We start from the raw sequence: 12,322 nt of genomic DNA, 5'->3' as shown, positions 1-12,322 counted from the left end.
ATGGGCCATGAACTTTATATAATATTACAGATACAAGAATTAAATGATATATTGCATGTAGTCTGTAACAGTTTCTGGCTAACATAAATAAATGCTCATTAAACTAGCTGCTAGCTGAAACTAATATCCACACAAAATTCTGCATATGGATGTTTACAGCAGCTTTATTCATTATGATAACCAAAATTAAGTATGGATTAATGAGTGAACTACTTTATATTAAGGAATGTTCTAATAAATTTAATACTTGATATTTAAAGAGTATTTAATGTTTTCACAGCACTTTACAAATCAGCAGTAACTCCATGATGAGGATATGACTGTTAACATTCCAGCAGACAATATGAATAGACAGGTAAATGAAATCTAGTCTAAGTCATTAAGCTGTTTAACTCAAAAAGATTACAAACTGTCTCATGACTTCCCACAACTAAGGGCTGTAATCCTTAGTTAAGAGTATAAGAAGCTACAAGGTGATGAATTCAAAACAACCAGGAGACTTCTATATCTCATCCACACAAAACATGAACATAATAAATATGCAATTCAAAGTTCTCGTTCATGATGCTTTCTACTCAAACTTTGTAAAATCTGCTTATGTTCCTAATGATTAAGTTTTTTGCATGAATCATTTATTTTTTAAAACATTCTGGACCTCTTCTCAAAGCATCTGTTTTCCCCTCCTCTCAGTGCCTCCCAAATGGCCATCATTTTCTTTCTCCCAAGTACATTTCTAGCTTGCCTGTTCCAACCAACTACCTCTAAAATGGTAAGCACTTATTTCCACAAACCTCCCCCACTTAAACTACATTCATAACAAATAAAACACAATTAGTCATGCAAAAAGATATGTATACACTGATAACATCCACATGCCACCAAAACTACAAATTCATAAAAAAGAAATTACTAATGATAAAAGCACATTCTATTCTGTTTAAATTGCACAGAGCAGAACTTATATTTTAACCTGATAACTCTCAACATTACAATTTGTAGATAACTCTCTAGAAAGATTTTTAATTAAATTCATTAAAATTAAGCTCTTAGCTAAATATAAAATATGATACATAATACAGAACAATATACAAAATAACTCAGCCAGGAGAACACATATCTCCCATTTGCTCACCCTCTCCTTAAGGAGAGAATACCTCTCCCATACAAACCAAAGAGGTTCTGATTCACTGGAATGCTACAGAGCTCAAGGAACCCCAGTACTACAGGAAGAAGCCAAAGTGATAACGCTTCCTTCTCCTGGAGATCTGCTGATTAACACACATAAAAATAGGTACCTCTACTATCTAAATTTTTATAAAGAATGCATATTACACTTTTACAATTATGACAGATTTATTTTTTTTAAAGATTTTATGTATTTGGGGCGCCTGGGTGGCACAGCGGTTGGGCGTCTGCCTTCGGCTCAGGGCGCGATCCCAGCGTTGTGGGATCGAGCCCCACATCAGGCTCCTCCGCTATGAGCCTGCTTCTTCCTCTCTCACTCCCCCTGCTTGTGTTTCCCTCTCTCGCTGGCTGTCTCTATCTCTGTCGAATAAATAAAAATAAAAAATCTTTAAAAAAAAAAAAGATTTTATGTATTTATTTGAGAGAGAGCACAGATAGTGAAAGAGAGCATAAGCGGGGAGGAGAGGGAGAAGCGAGCCCCTGTGATGTGGTGCTCGATTCTAGGACTCTGGGATCATGACCCGAGCAGAAGGCAGATGCTTAACAGACTGAGCCACCCAGGCTCCCCGATTATGAAAGATTTATTGTCATTTTTAAGTGGTAAGTTTAATTAGGTATATCCTTCTTTTTTTTTTTTTTTTTTTTTTTTTTTTTTTTTTTTAGGAAAAGACAGATTTAGAAATTCCTGCCTGAGGAATGTACCTTAAACGTTAGATTCCACAAAAAGCAAATTAGTGAGGTTGTAAAGGGTTCCAGGCAGAGGCACAAAGCCCTAACTAACAAACACCATATTTTAAGAGTAAGAACTGTGTACTTCTCCTCCACAGCTCTGTCTACAGAAAAAACACTGCAGTCTTTATATAAAACCAGAGCTCCAGAAGTTCTCTGGAGTCCCCTACAAGTCCCTCTAACTATATAGCACCTACAAAACCTCAAACAGCAGGAAGCCTAAACATTTGGTAAATCTTTCCCCAACCCTTCTTACTAAATATTAAAAATATATTCCCCTCCTGAGCAGATTCTCTAGACACAACTGAATAGTGAGTGGTGCCTTTTTGGCCCCAGATCAACCTCCACTCTTTGTGTGCTATACAGAGGGAGAATAAACCATCTATCTATCATTCAATCAGAAATGTTTTATGAACATAACAAGAAAAATCAATCTTTTATCTTTTAACAGTACAAAAATGCACTGTCAAGTAAGGTAGTCAGTAGACAGATGTGGCCATTCAGCATGTGAAATATGGCTAATTTGAATTGAGAAACTCTGTAAGTGTAAAATACACACTGATTTCATACTCTGTAGGAAGAATGTAAAATATTTCATTGATATTTTTATATTAATTGGTATTGAGATAAAAATTTTAATATATTAGGTTAAATAAGATATATTATTAAAACTACTTTCACCTGTTTCTTTTAACCTTATTTAATGTGCCTACCAGAAAATTTTAAATACATGCATGGTTCACATTATATTTCTATTGGATGGTGCTGGTCTATAAACTAGCGATCAGTCATAAGCTCTTATGAAACTATTTCTATGTCAAACTTTCATGACTATGTAGCATCATAAAATCTAGTCATTACAATAGCCTAACCAAAATTCCCTTTCCCCCTGACTTGCAAAGCAGATTATATTCATATTCAGGTTCCTTCCTTTCTGATACCTCCATTCAGTCTTAAAAGGTTGAATAAATTTTATAATATTTCACCTCCTCTACCCTACCTCTGCCAACCAAGTAACTGGCCTTAAAATATTCATCTTTTGTCTCTAATGAGTACTGTACTTAGAGGAGGCTGAGAATTTTTCCTAAAAGGGCATCCAGATTATCTCTAACAAGCAGTATGTGGTAGTGTTAGAGTTTGGTATATAGAATCAAATACCCCTAGCATGAACCCTGCCTCTCGTGCAAAGCATTATAGCTCATCTCCCTTGTCTGTAACTAGGATAAATATTATTACCATTTAACATTAAATTAATATTTCATTTAACTAATAGTTACTATTAAAATATCAATACCGTATGCTGTTGTAAGGTAATAAAAGAAAAGCATTTAGAACAGGACCTGGAACTTCAATATTAATAAGTATTAGCTATTATCATTATTATTTTCTTTTTTGACTTGCTTCCTGAACCTATCATTCTTCTCTTCTATTTCTGGCTGCCCTATCGACAGGTTCTCTCCTTATTCAAGCCTGTAGCATATCTAATAAAATGTAAAAAATACAGAACAGCAGATGGAGCAGAAGGTCATTTGGTCTGACAAAACCAAAGAATTCCAAACACAACAGCCCATAAGAAAGTGTACTTCATCACATAACAGAAAGATTCCTCACTATGAGAAACAGAAACAGTCAAGCTAATTCTGGGACCCTGTAAAAGTTCTCTTCAAGGGGATTGGACAGATGTTCCTCAAGCTTCCCTTTAATCATCTATGTCCCTGTCAAGGGATCCAACCCAGATGTTAAAATCTAGAACCTATCCCATTGACAGTACTCAGCAAATCTAAAATTATACATTCTATGTGGCACTTTGACTCAGCTACTGATTTATGTCTGTACACCTAAAAAATCAATAAACTCCCATCTGCAACTATTAGAGGGCCCAAGTTTAGTCTTTCACCACATTGTAATGCAAGTTAAAAATCTGTCCACTCTTACCTCAAGGCTCAAAAAGCAGAAGATATATAAGAAAAAGTAAAATACTCACTTTGTCACTTGCGGCATACCAAGTCTCATGGACTTCAAGCAGATTCAGGGGGGAAGCTCTTTTACTTAAGCCACAATCTGGGTCAGCTGAACCTCTCATTACCTTTTTCATATTCTGTCATACACTATACACATTTGCATTATATATTTTGTTTCTTCCCCAATTACACAGAAAGTATCTTAAAGGCAAGGACTCTATCTTCCTGAATTCAAAAGTCTACAACCCTGGTTCTGACATATTGGATACTCAAGAATTTGTCAAGCTGGATTGAATCTATAGTTATAAAAAATATATCATTTACCTTTGTGAAGTCTTCAGTTTTTAAAACATTTTCATGTGATTTCATGTGATTGTCCCAACAATCTTATAGTCATATCCAAGACCCAATCTCATTTTTCATGAAGTACCTTAACTGAAGCTCAGAAGTCAAAGTAATTCAAAATTATTCACTTTTGTATGTTTTAAATATGCAAACTTTAAGTCCAAGACTATACTGATCATTGGTGACAAACCCAGAACTGCACTGAACTGCATCACACCACACCACACTAGAGCCTTTTTCAGAGAGAACCAGTAGAGGAAGGAGGAAGACAAAAGAAGAGACAGTGACAACATCAAGTTTTGGTAACTAAATAAAATTAAATTGCTTTTCATTTTTCCTATTTTTTTAAAATCTCAGTTTTATTTTCCTTCTGAATAGTTTCTTTCTGTTAAGTTTCTTCCTTTATTTTCACATAATTAATTGTATGTTCATCATCAAAATTATACTCAATCTCAAATAAGCCAATCTATGTTTTAAAAGTTATGTAATTTTGTAAATACGGTTCTTTATTCTGTCTTAATGAGTGTATTTAACTATTCATTTGAATTCAGCAGTATTCTCTGAAATGGCTTTTGTTCAATTTTTATCTCTCTAAAAATAACCTACTATTTAAGTCCACATTCTGCTGATACTCCCACTTAGACTCATGTGAGGAAAGAACCAGCACTTTCTCTCTAAAAGTACCTACAATGAACAATCAAATCAACATTAGCTGAAATCCAAGATTCTAAGAGCAAAGTTAACTTGTTACGTTTGTACTCCTGAGTTCATATTTAGAATGTCCTAAAAATCTCCTATTTAATCAATGACAATGTAATTCACTCAATTTCTTTGAGTCTGTTTCCTCATGTATAAGAAAACTGGTCTAGAGGTTTGGAATTTCTTTAAGATCTGTTCCTGAGTCTGGAGATATAAAACCAAGTTTATTTATCTCCAAAAGTTGATTTATTTTTTTTTAAGATTTTATTTATTTATTTGTGAGAGATAGAGAGAAGAGAGAGAGAGGGCATAAGCAGGCAGAGGGGCAGCGGGAGAAAGAGAAACAGACTCACTGCTGAGAAGGGAACCCGACATGTGGCTCCATTCCAGGACCACTGGATCGTGACCTGAGCCAAAGGCAGAAGCTTGACTGACTGAGCCAGCCAGACACTCCTAAAAGTTGATTTCTTAAACTAATGCACATATTTGTATCTTTTCTACCCACTGTACTTGAAGGTAAGAACCATATATCTTCGTAACCTTATCCCTTTGAACATGGTGGTATATACCTATAGATATGTTTCATTTGCTCTTCTGCCTGAAATTGTTAAATTGTTAACTTTGGCAGAAGACTTTCTGAATTTCCTTACCTGTGATTCAACCACAAATAATTACAATTTTAAAACAAATTCTAAGAACATAACACTGCAAAATTATGATTAGAATCCAAGTAAAGTTATTGTAGCCCAAGACTGATATTCAGCATAACTAACATCTGCAAAGGAGATGGCAATTAATTGAGAAAGGGAGTTTGGCCCCAAACCTTGCTCATAGCCATAGTTTTTCATAACCGTTATAGCCAATCCTTGACTGACTAACTGAAAACCAAACCTCAAAATGACATCCACATCCCTAGATCATAAAGCTACAGAAAGGAAGCATGAGGGAAGCACTAACAAGAATGTATCTTTAACTTCTGATTTATCATAATAGAACTTTCTCCAATAATTAAGAGTTTTACCAAATTTGTTTTTAGACAGGGTTAAAGTCAATTTCCTATTAGAGCAAAATTTAATGAAATATTTTTGAAAACAATTTGAGGTAAAATTTGAAGAAAAACATAGATGTAAGGTTTTACAGATTTCCAGTCAACTTGTAATAATAGTAGCATTAGCTCAAATTTACATTTAAAAACTATTATCCCTCTAAGTAGTTTTAGCAGATGCCTGAGCCTTGATAAAAATCAATAAACTATGTTTGGAATACACGTATATCTGTTAAATTAAATACAGAAACAAGCTGATAAAAATCATTTAACTGTGTATAGAGTAGAAAAACTAAAAAGGTTCCAAAAAACTTAACGAAGAGTCACATATAATCCTCACATCTGCATGCAGTTAAACATATGGCACTCCAGTTTCGGGAATCCTGAGCTCACCAAAACTTTTACAACTAAATTTGGGTTACTTGGGGTGAGGGAAAGAGATGCGAAAGGGGAGTGGAGACTTTTAAAAACCCCTATTTTGACTAAATCTGCAGCTGTAATTACAGCTGTTCTGAAGCTTTCTTGGAACTGCCTAATTACATTTTTTTTTAAATAATAACAACCAAAAGTAGGCTTAATGAACTGAAGAATGATAGAAGGACTTCACAGTTAAAAGCTATTTTTTATATAAAATTAATTTCCTATTGTTTTTGCTCTGCAACTAATACATAAAAATTGTTATGTAAGTCCAGGAAGCTTTCTCAGTTTCCTTGGGTTTTGGAATTTTTAATTTTTTAACATTAAAAACCACATTAGAAAGTACACTGCACTTCTTTCTTCTGGTAATTTTGCAGAAACTCTCATTTTATGTTTCTTCTCCTTCCCTATGCCATCTATTTTATGTAACCATGAGACCAATGACACCAACTACATATAGGTATGATATCAATAAACAGCACAAGCCTTTTGCTATCATTCTAAACATACTGTAGTCCCCCCTACTTTTCCACAGGGTATACATTTCAAGGCCCCCAGTGGACTGAAATTACAAATTGCACCAAACCCTACATATATATACTATGTTTGTTCCTATACATGTATTCCTATGATAAAGTTTAATTTTTAAATTAGACACAGTAAGAAATTAGCAACAATAATTAAAAATAAAATAGAGTAATTATAATATGCTATAATAAAAATACCAAGAATGTGGTTTCTCTTTCTGAAAATATCTTATCACCCCTCTTCTTGTAATGATGTGAGATGATACAATGCCTACATGATGAGATAAAGTAAAGTGAATGACACAGGCATTCTGACATAGCGTTAGGCTATTTACTGACCTTCTGACATCAGAAGGAGAATCATCTGCTTCTAGACTATGGTTGACTGTGGGTAACTGAAACTGTGAAAAGGAAAACTATGGATAAGGGGAACTACTGTATTCTCTAATGGTATACTTACTGAAAAGAGTTATATCATGCAGCAACACAAATGAAGTTATATACCTTTTAAGACTCGCTTTGTGTTATAGTTTAGATATGACTGGCATCTCTGTTAATTCCCTGGAATAACTATTCATTCAAAAAGATAACATTTGAAAATCACAACTCTGATTCCAGTTGAAAATGGTGACAAGATCCTGAACTCACCTCTTCCTAGAGGCATAAATGTACATCTAAACATGAAACAAGTCCCTCTGAAAGAAATCTAGAAACTAGCTGAGTAACTACTACACATAGGACAAATAAAAAACATAACACTGTAGGAAAGGCTGAGAAACACTTTCCATAAACCCCACTCCCAGCACAGCAACATATAACTGGGAGAGAATTCACAACTACCAGTTTCTCCCTGAAAAGTAAAGATTTTCTGGGGTGCCTGGGTGGCTCAGTTGGTTAAGCATCCAACTCTTGGTTTTGGCTCAGGTCATGATCTCAGGGTCATGAGATAGAGCCCCACATGGGACTCCAGTGCTGAGATTCTTTCCCTCTCCCTCTCCCTCCCCTTCTGTCCTTCCCCTGCTGGTGTGCCCACTTGTGTATGCTCTCTCTCAAATAAATAAATAAAATCTTAAAAAAAAAAAAAAAAGACTAAAGGGTTTCAACCCAATATCTAGTGCCACTTTTAAGACTTCCAACTCAGATGGGCCCCCAAAACATCTAGCTCTGAAAGCCAATGGGGCTTGTGTCCACAAGACCCAAAAACTATAGCAAACAAAGAAATAGTTCTTGGTGGGCTCCACAGACTCATTATGCCCCCAAGGCTCAGCACAGAGACAACAGACAAAAGTGCCCACCTACCATTCTTTTCTGAAATAGGCCTATTTGCATATCTTAAAAGGTGCAGCCTGATGGCCAAGTTTCTCATTTAACACACATCTAGGGACAGATTGTAATCCTCTCCAGAAACCAGGAAGGCCAGTGGGCACCATCATTGCATTCTCTCTCTGCCCAGCTCCCACTCACTGGTATCTTCCTGAAAGGAATTTATGTATGCATCCAGTGCCGGCTTTTGCAGCTGCTGCCCAAAGGACACACCCCTTGATAGTCTAACTCTGATGGCCAGCCAGGCCTACATTAGCAGACTCAACAGGATTGTAGCAAACAAATAAATAGTTCTTAAGTGGCTATCTCCCCAGGGCTCAATGCACAGGGAACAGACATAAACACCCATCTCCCAGTCATTCCCAGTAAGAGACCTATTTACATACTTAAAAAGCTGCTGCCAGAGGATGAGACTTCTAATTTAGCACGCATGTATAGAGAGATGTCAATCCTCCATGAAAACTGGGAAGCCAGCAGACACCATCTCTGCTTTCTCCCAGTAGATCACAACAAATCAGAAATAGCTTCCTGGAAGGAGATTGTACACACATCTGGCACTATGAGTACTATGGCTGCCATCCAGGGAATGCACTCCTTGATTGCTTGGTTCTGGCAGCCTGCAGGGATTGCACTCACAGGTCCCACAAGACAGTAGCAAACAAAGAAACAGTTCTTAACTGGCTAACCCCCAGGGCTCAGAACAGACAGAGGAGACAGAAACACCCAGATCCCAGTTTCCCTAGAACACATCTACTTGCATACTTTAAAAGCTGCTACCTGAGGGTCCAGCTTTCATTCAGCTTGCATACAGGTGGATGACTGATCCTCCACTTGGGGACAGAAAGATTTTTGCATACTCTCAGCTACTGGGAGCCATGAAGATGGCAGCTTGGACAATTACAAAGCTGTGAGAGGCAACCAAGAGCTGGGCCAGGCTGGGGTGCCTGGGTGGCGCAGTCATTAAGCGTCTGCCTTCGGCTCAGGGTGTGATCCTGGCATTCTGGGATGGAGCCCCACATTAGGCTCCTCTGCTGGGAGCCTGCTTCTCCCTCTCCTACTCCCCCTGCTTGTGTTCCCTCTCTCGCTGGCTGTCTCTCTCTCTGTCAGATAAATAAATTAAATCTTTAAAAAAAAAGAAAGAAAGAAAAAAAGAACACAGATCAGAGCAGAAATAAACGAAACAGAAACTAAAAAGACAATAGAAAAAATAATGAAACTAAGAACTGGTTTTTTGAGGAGATAAACAAAATAGACATTTGGCTAGACTAACCAAGAAAAGTGTGAAAGAACTCAAATAAAATTATAAATGAATAAGGAAACACTACAAATGGTATCACACATATATAAAGGATCATAAGAGACTACTACAAACAATTACATACAACAAATTGGACAACCTAAGAAAGGGACAAATTCTTAGAAATACACCAACCTATCAAGACTGAGTCATGAAGTAATAGAAAATCTGAACAGACCAATTACTAGTAAGAAGATTTAATCAGTAATCCAAAACCTTCCTATAAAAAAAGTCAGGACCAGATGGCTTCACTGGTAAATTCTATCAAACATTTAAAGAAGAATTATTATCAATCTTTTCAAACTCTTCCAAAAACTTGAAGGGAATATTTTCAAATTCATTTCATGAAGCCAGCATTATCCTTATAAACAAAACCAAGCAAGGACACTACAAAAAGGAAACCTACAGGGCAATATCCCTGATGAATATGAATGCAGAAATCCTCAACAAAATATTAGTAAACAGAATTCAACAACACATTAAAAGAATCATACACCATGATCAAGTGAGTTTTATCCTTGGGATGCAAGGATGTTTCGATATAGGCAAATCAGTAAATGTAATACCACACACAAAATGAAGGGTAAAAATCATATTGGGGGACCTGGGTGCTTAGTTGAGGACCCAACTCTTGATTTTGCCTCAGGTCATGATCTCAAGGTTGTGAGATCAAGCCCACGTCAAGCTCTAACACTAGGCATAGAGGCTGCTTAAGATTCTGTCTCTTCCTCTGCCCTTCCCCACCTACCCTCCCAAATCATATCATCTCAACAGATGAAGAAAACATTTAACAAAATTCAACATTCTTTCATGATTAAAAACTCTCAACGAAGTGAATGTAGTGGGAACATACCTCAACATAATAAAGGCCACATATGACAAGTTCACAGCTAACATCATACTCAACAGTGAAAAGCTGAAAGTTTTTCTTCTAAGATCAGGAACAAGACAAGAATGCTCACTCTCACCACTTTCATTCAACACAGTACTGGCAATCCTAGCCAGAGCCAGTAGGCAAGAAAAAGAAATAAGACATTCAAATTGGAAAGGAGTTAGTAAAACTCACTATCTGCCGATGATATGTTATATATAGAAAATACTAAGACTCCACCAAAAAACTGCTAGAATCAATCAACAAATTCAGTAAAGATGCATGATACAAAATCAATACACAAATATCAGTTGTGCTTATATACACTAACAACAAACTAGCAGAAAGAATAAATAAGAAAATCCCATTCACAACTGCATCAAAAAAATAGGAATTTAGCAAAGGAGGTAAAAGATATGTACATGAAAACTATAAGACTGATGAAAGAAACTGAAGACACAAATAAATGGAAATCACAAATAAATCTGTGCTCACAGATTAGAAGAATATTGTTACAATGTCTAAATACCCTAAAGCAATCTACAAATTCAGTGCAATCCCTATCAAAATTCCAATGGCATTTTTCTGAGAACTAGAATCAATAATCCTAAAATCTATATTGAACCACAAAAGACCCCAAAGAGCCAAAGCAATCCTGAGAAAGAACAAAGCTAGAGGCCTCACACTTCCTAATTTAAATTATACTACAAAGCTACAGTAATCAAAACAGTACAATGCTGGAATTAAAACAGATGTACAAATCAATGAAACAAAAGAGAGACCTCAGAAATAAACACATGCACATATGGTTAATTAATCAACTCTTGCATATATGGTCAATTAATATTTGACAAGCCAAGAATATACAATGGGAAAAGGATTGTCTCTTCAAGAAATGGTGCTGGGAAAACTGGACAGCAAGAGCCAAAGAATGAAATTGGGCCCCTATCTTACAACACAGACAAAAATCAACTCAAAATGACCTAAAACTGTAAAACTTTTAGAAGATAATATACGGGGTAAACTTCTTGGCATCAGTCTTGAGAATGATTTTTTCAATTTCAAAACACAAAAAGTAAAGGTGACAAAAACACAATAAACAAATGGGACAATACCAAACTAAAAAAACCTTCTGGGCAGCAGGGAGCAGCAGCAGCTCTTCCTGCCCATGAGCCCTGCCCCTGTGCTTCAATAAAACTACCATTTGAAAAAAAAAAAAAAAAAAAAAAAAAAAAAAAATAAAATAAAACTTCTGTACAGCAAGGGAAATCATCAATAAAATGAAGAGAAAGCCTACAGAACGAGAAAAAATATTTTCTAACCATATACTTGATAAGGGGTTAATATCCAAAATATACAAAGAACCCATACTACTGAATAGCAATAAATAAATAGATAGATAATTAAATACATCTGATTTAAAAACTGACATTTTTCCATAGAAGACCACAAATGGCTATCAGGTATGTGAAAAGGCAGCTCAGCATCACTAGTCATCACCAATTGCAAATCAAAACCATAATGAGATATCACCTCACACCTGTTAAAATGGCTATCACAAAAAAAGAAACGTTATTTAACAAGTGTTGATGAGGATATGGGCAAAAGGGAACCCCTGTTCACTGCTGGTGGCAATGTAAACTGATGCAGCATACCATGGAGAACGAACGTATGGAGGTTTCCTCAAAAAATCAAAAAATAGACTTACCCAAATGATCTAGACATCCCTCTTTTCAGTATACACCCTAAGGAAATGGAAACAGGATCGGTACACTCCCATGTTCACTGCAATATTATTCACAGGAGCCGAGATACGGAAACAACCTAAGTATCCATCCACAGATGAATGGATAAAGATGTGGGGGGCATATTATACTAAGTGAAATAAGCCAGACAGAGAAAATATTGCATGGTATCACTTAT

General features: G+C 36.0%; 1 protein-coding gene across 11 annotated transcripts in view; it reads right to left on the bottom strand.

The window, feature by feature from the left end:
• Positions 1-12,322, bottom strand: part of FUT8 (fucosyltransferase 8) — a 296,269-nt gene that overhangs the window by 204,677 nt on the left and 79,270 nt on the right. The window contains exon 1 of one of the 11 annotated variants that reach the window (XM_019793832.2): positions 4,200-4,335. The exons of the other annotated variants lie outside the window; for them this stretch is intronic. The gene's annotated coding sequence lies outside the window, so the exon portion shown is untranslated. Of the gene's footprint in view, positions 1-4,199; positions 4,336-12,322 lie in introns of those variants that run through there. 11 annotated transcript variants of the gene reach the window in all.

The sequence above is a fragment of the Ailuropoda melanoleuca genome, chromosome 14 (genome assembly GCF_002007445.2).
Source record: "Ailuropoda melanoleuca isolate Jingjing chromosome 14, ASM200744v2, whole genome shotgun sequence".
Classification (NCBI taxonomy): Eukaryota; Metazoa; Chordata; class Mammalia; order Carnivora; family Ursidae; genus Ailuropoda; species Ailuropoda melanoleuca.
Note: the sequence above shows the minus strand (reverse complement) of the source record. Positions and strands in the feature narration are given on the sequence as shown.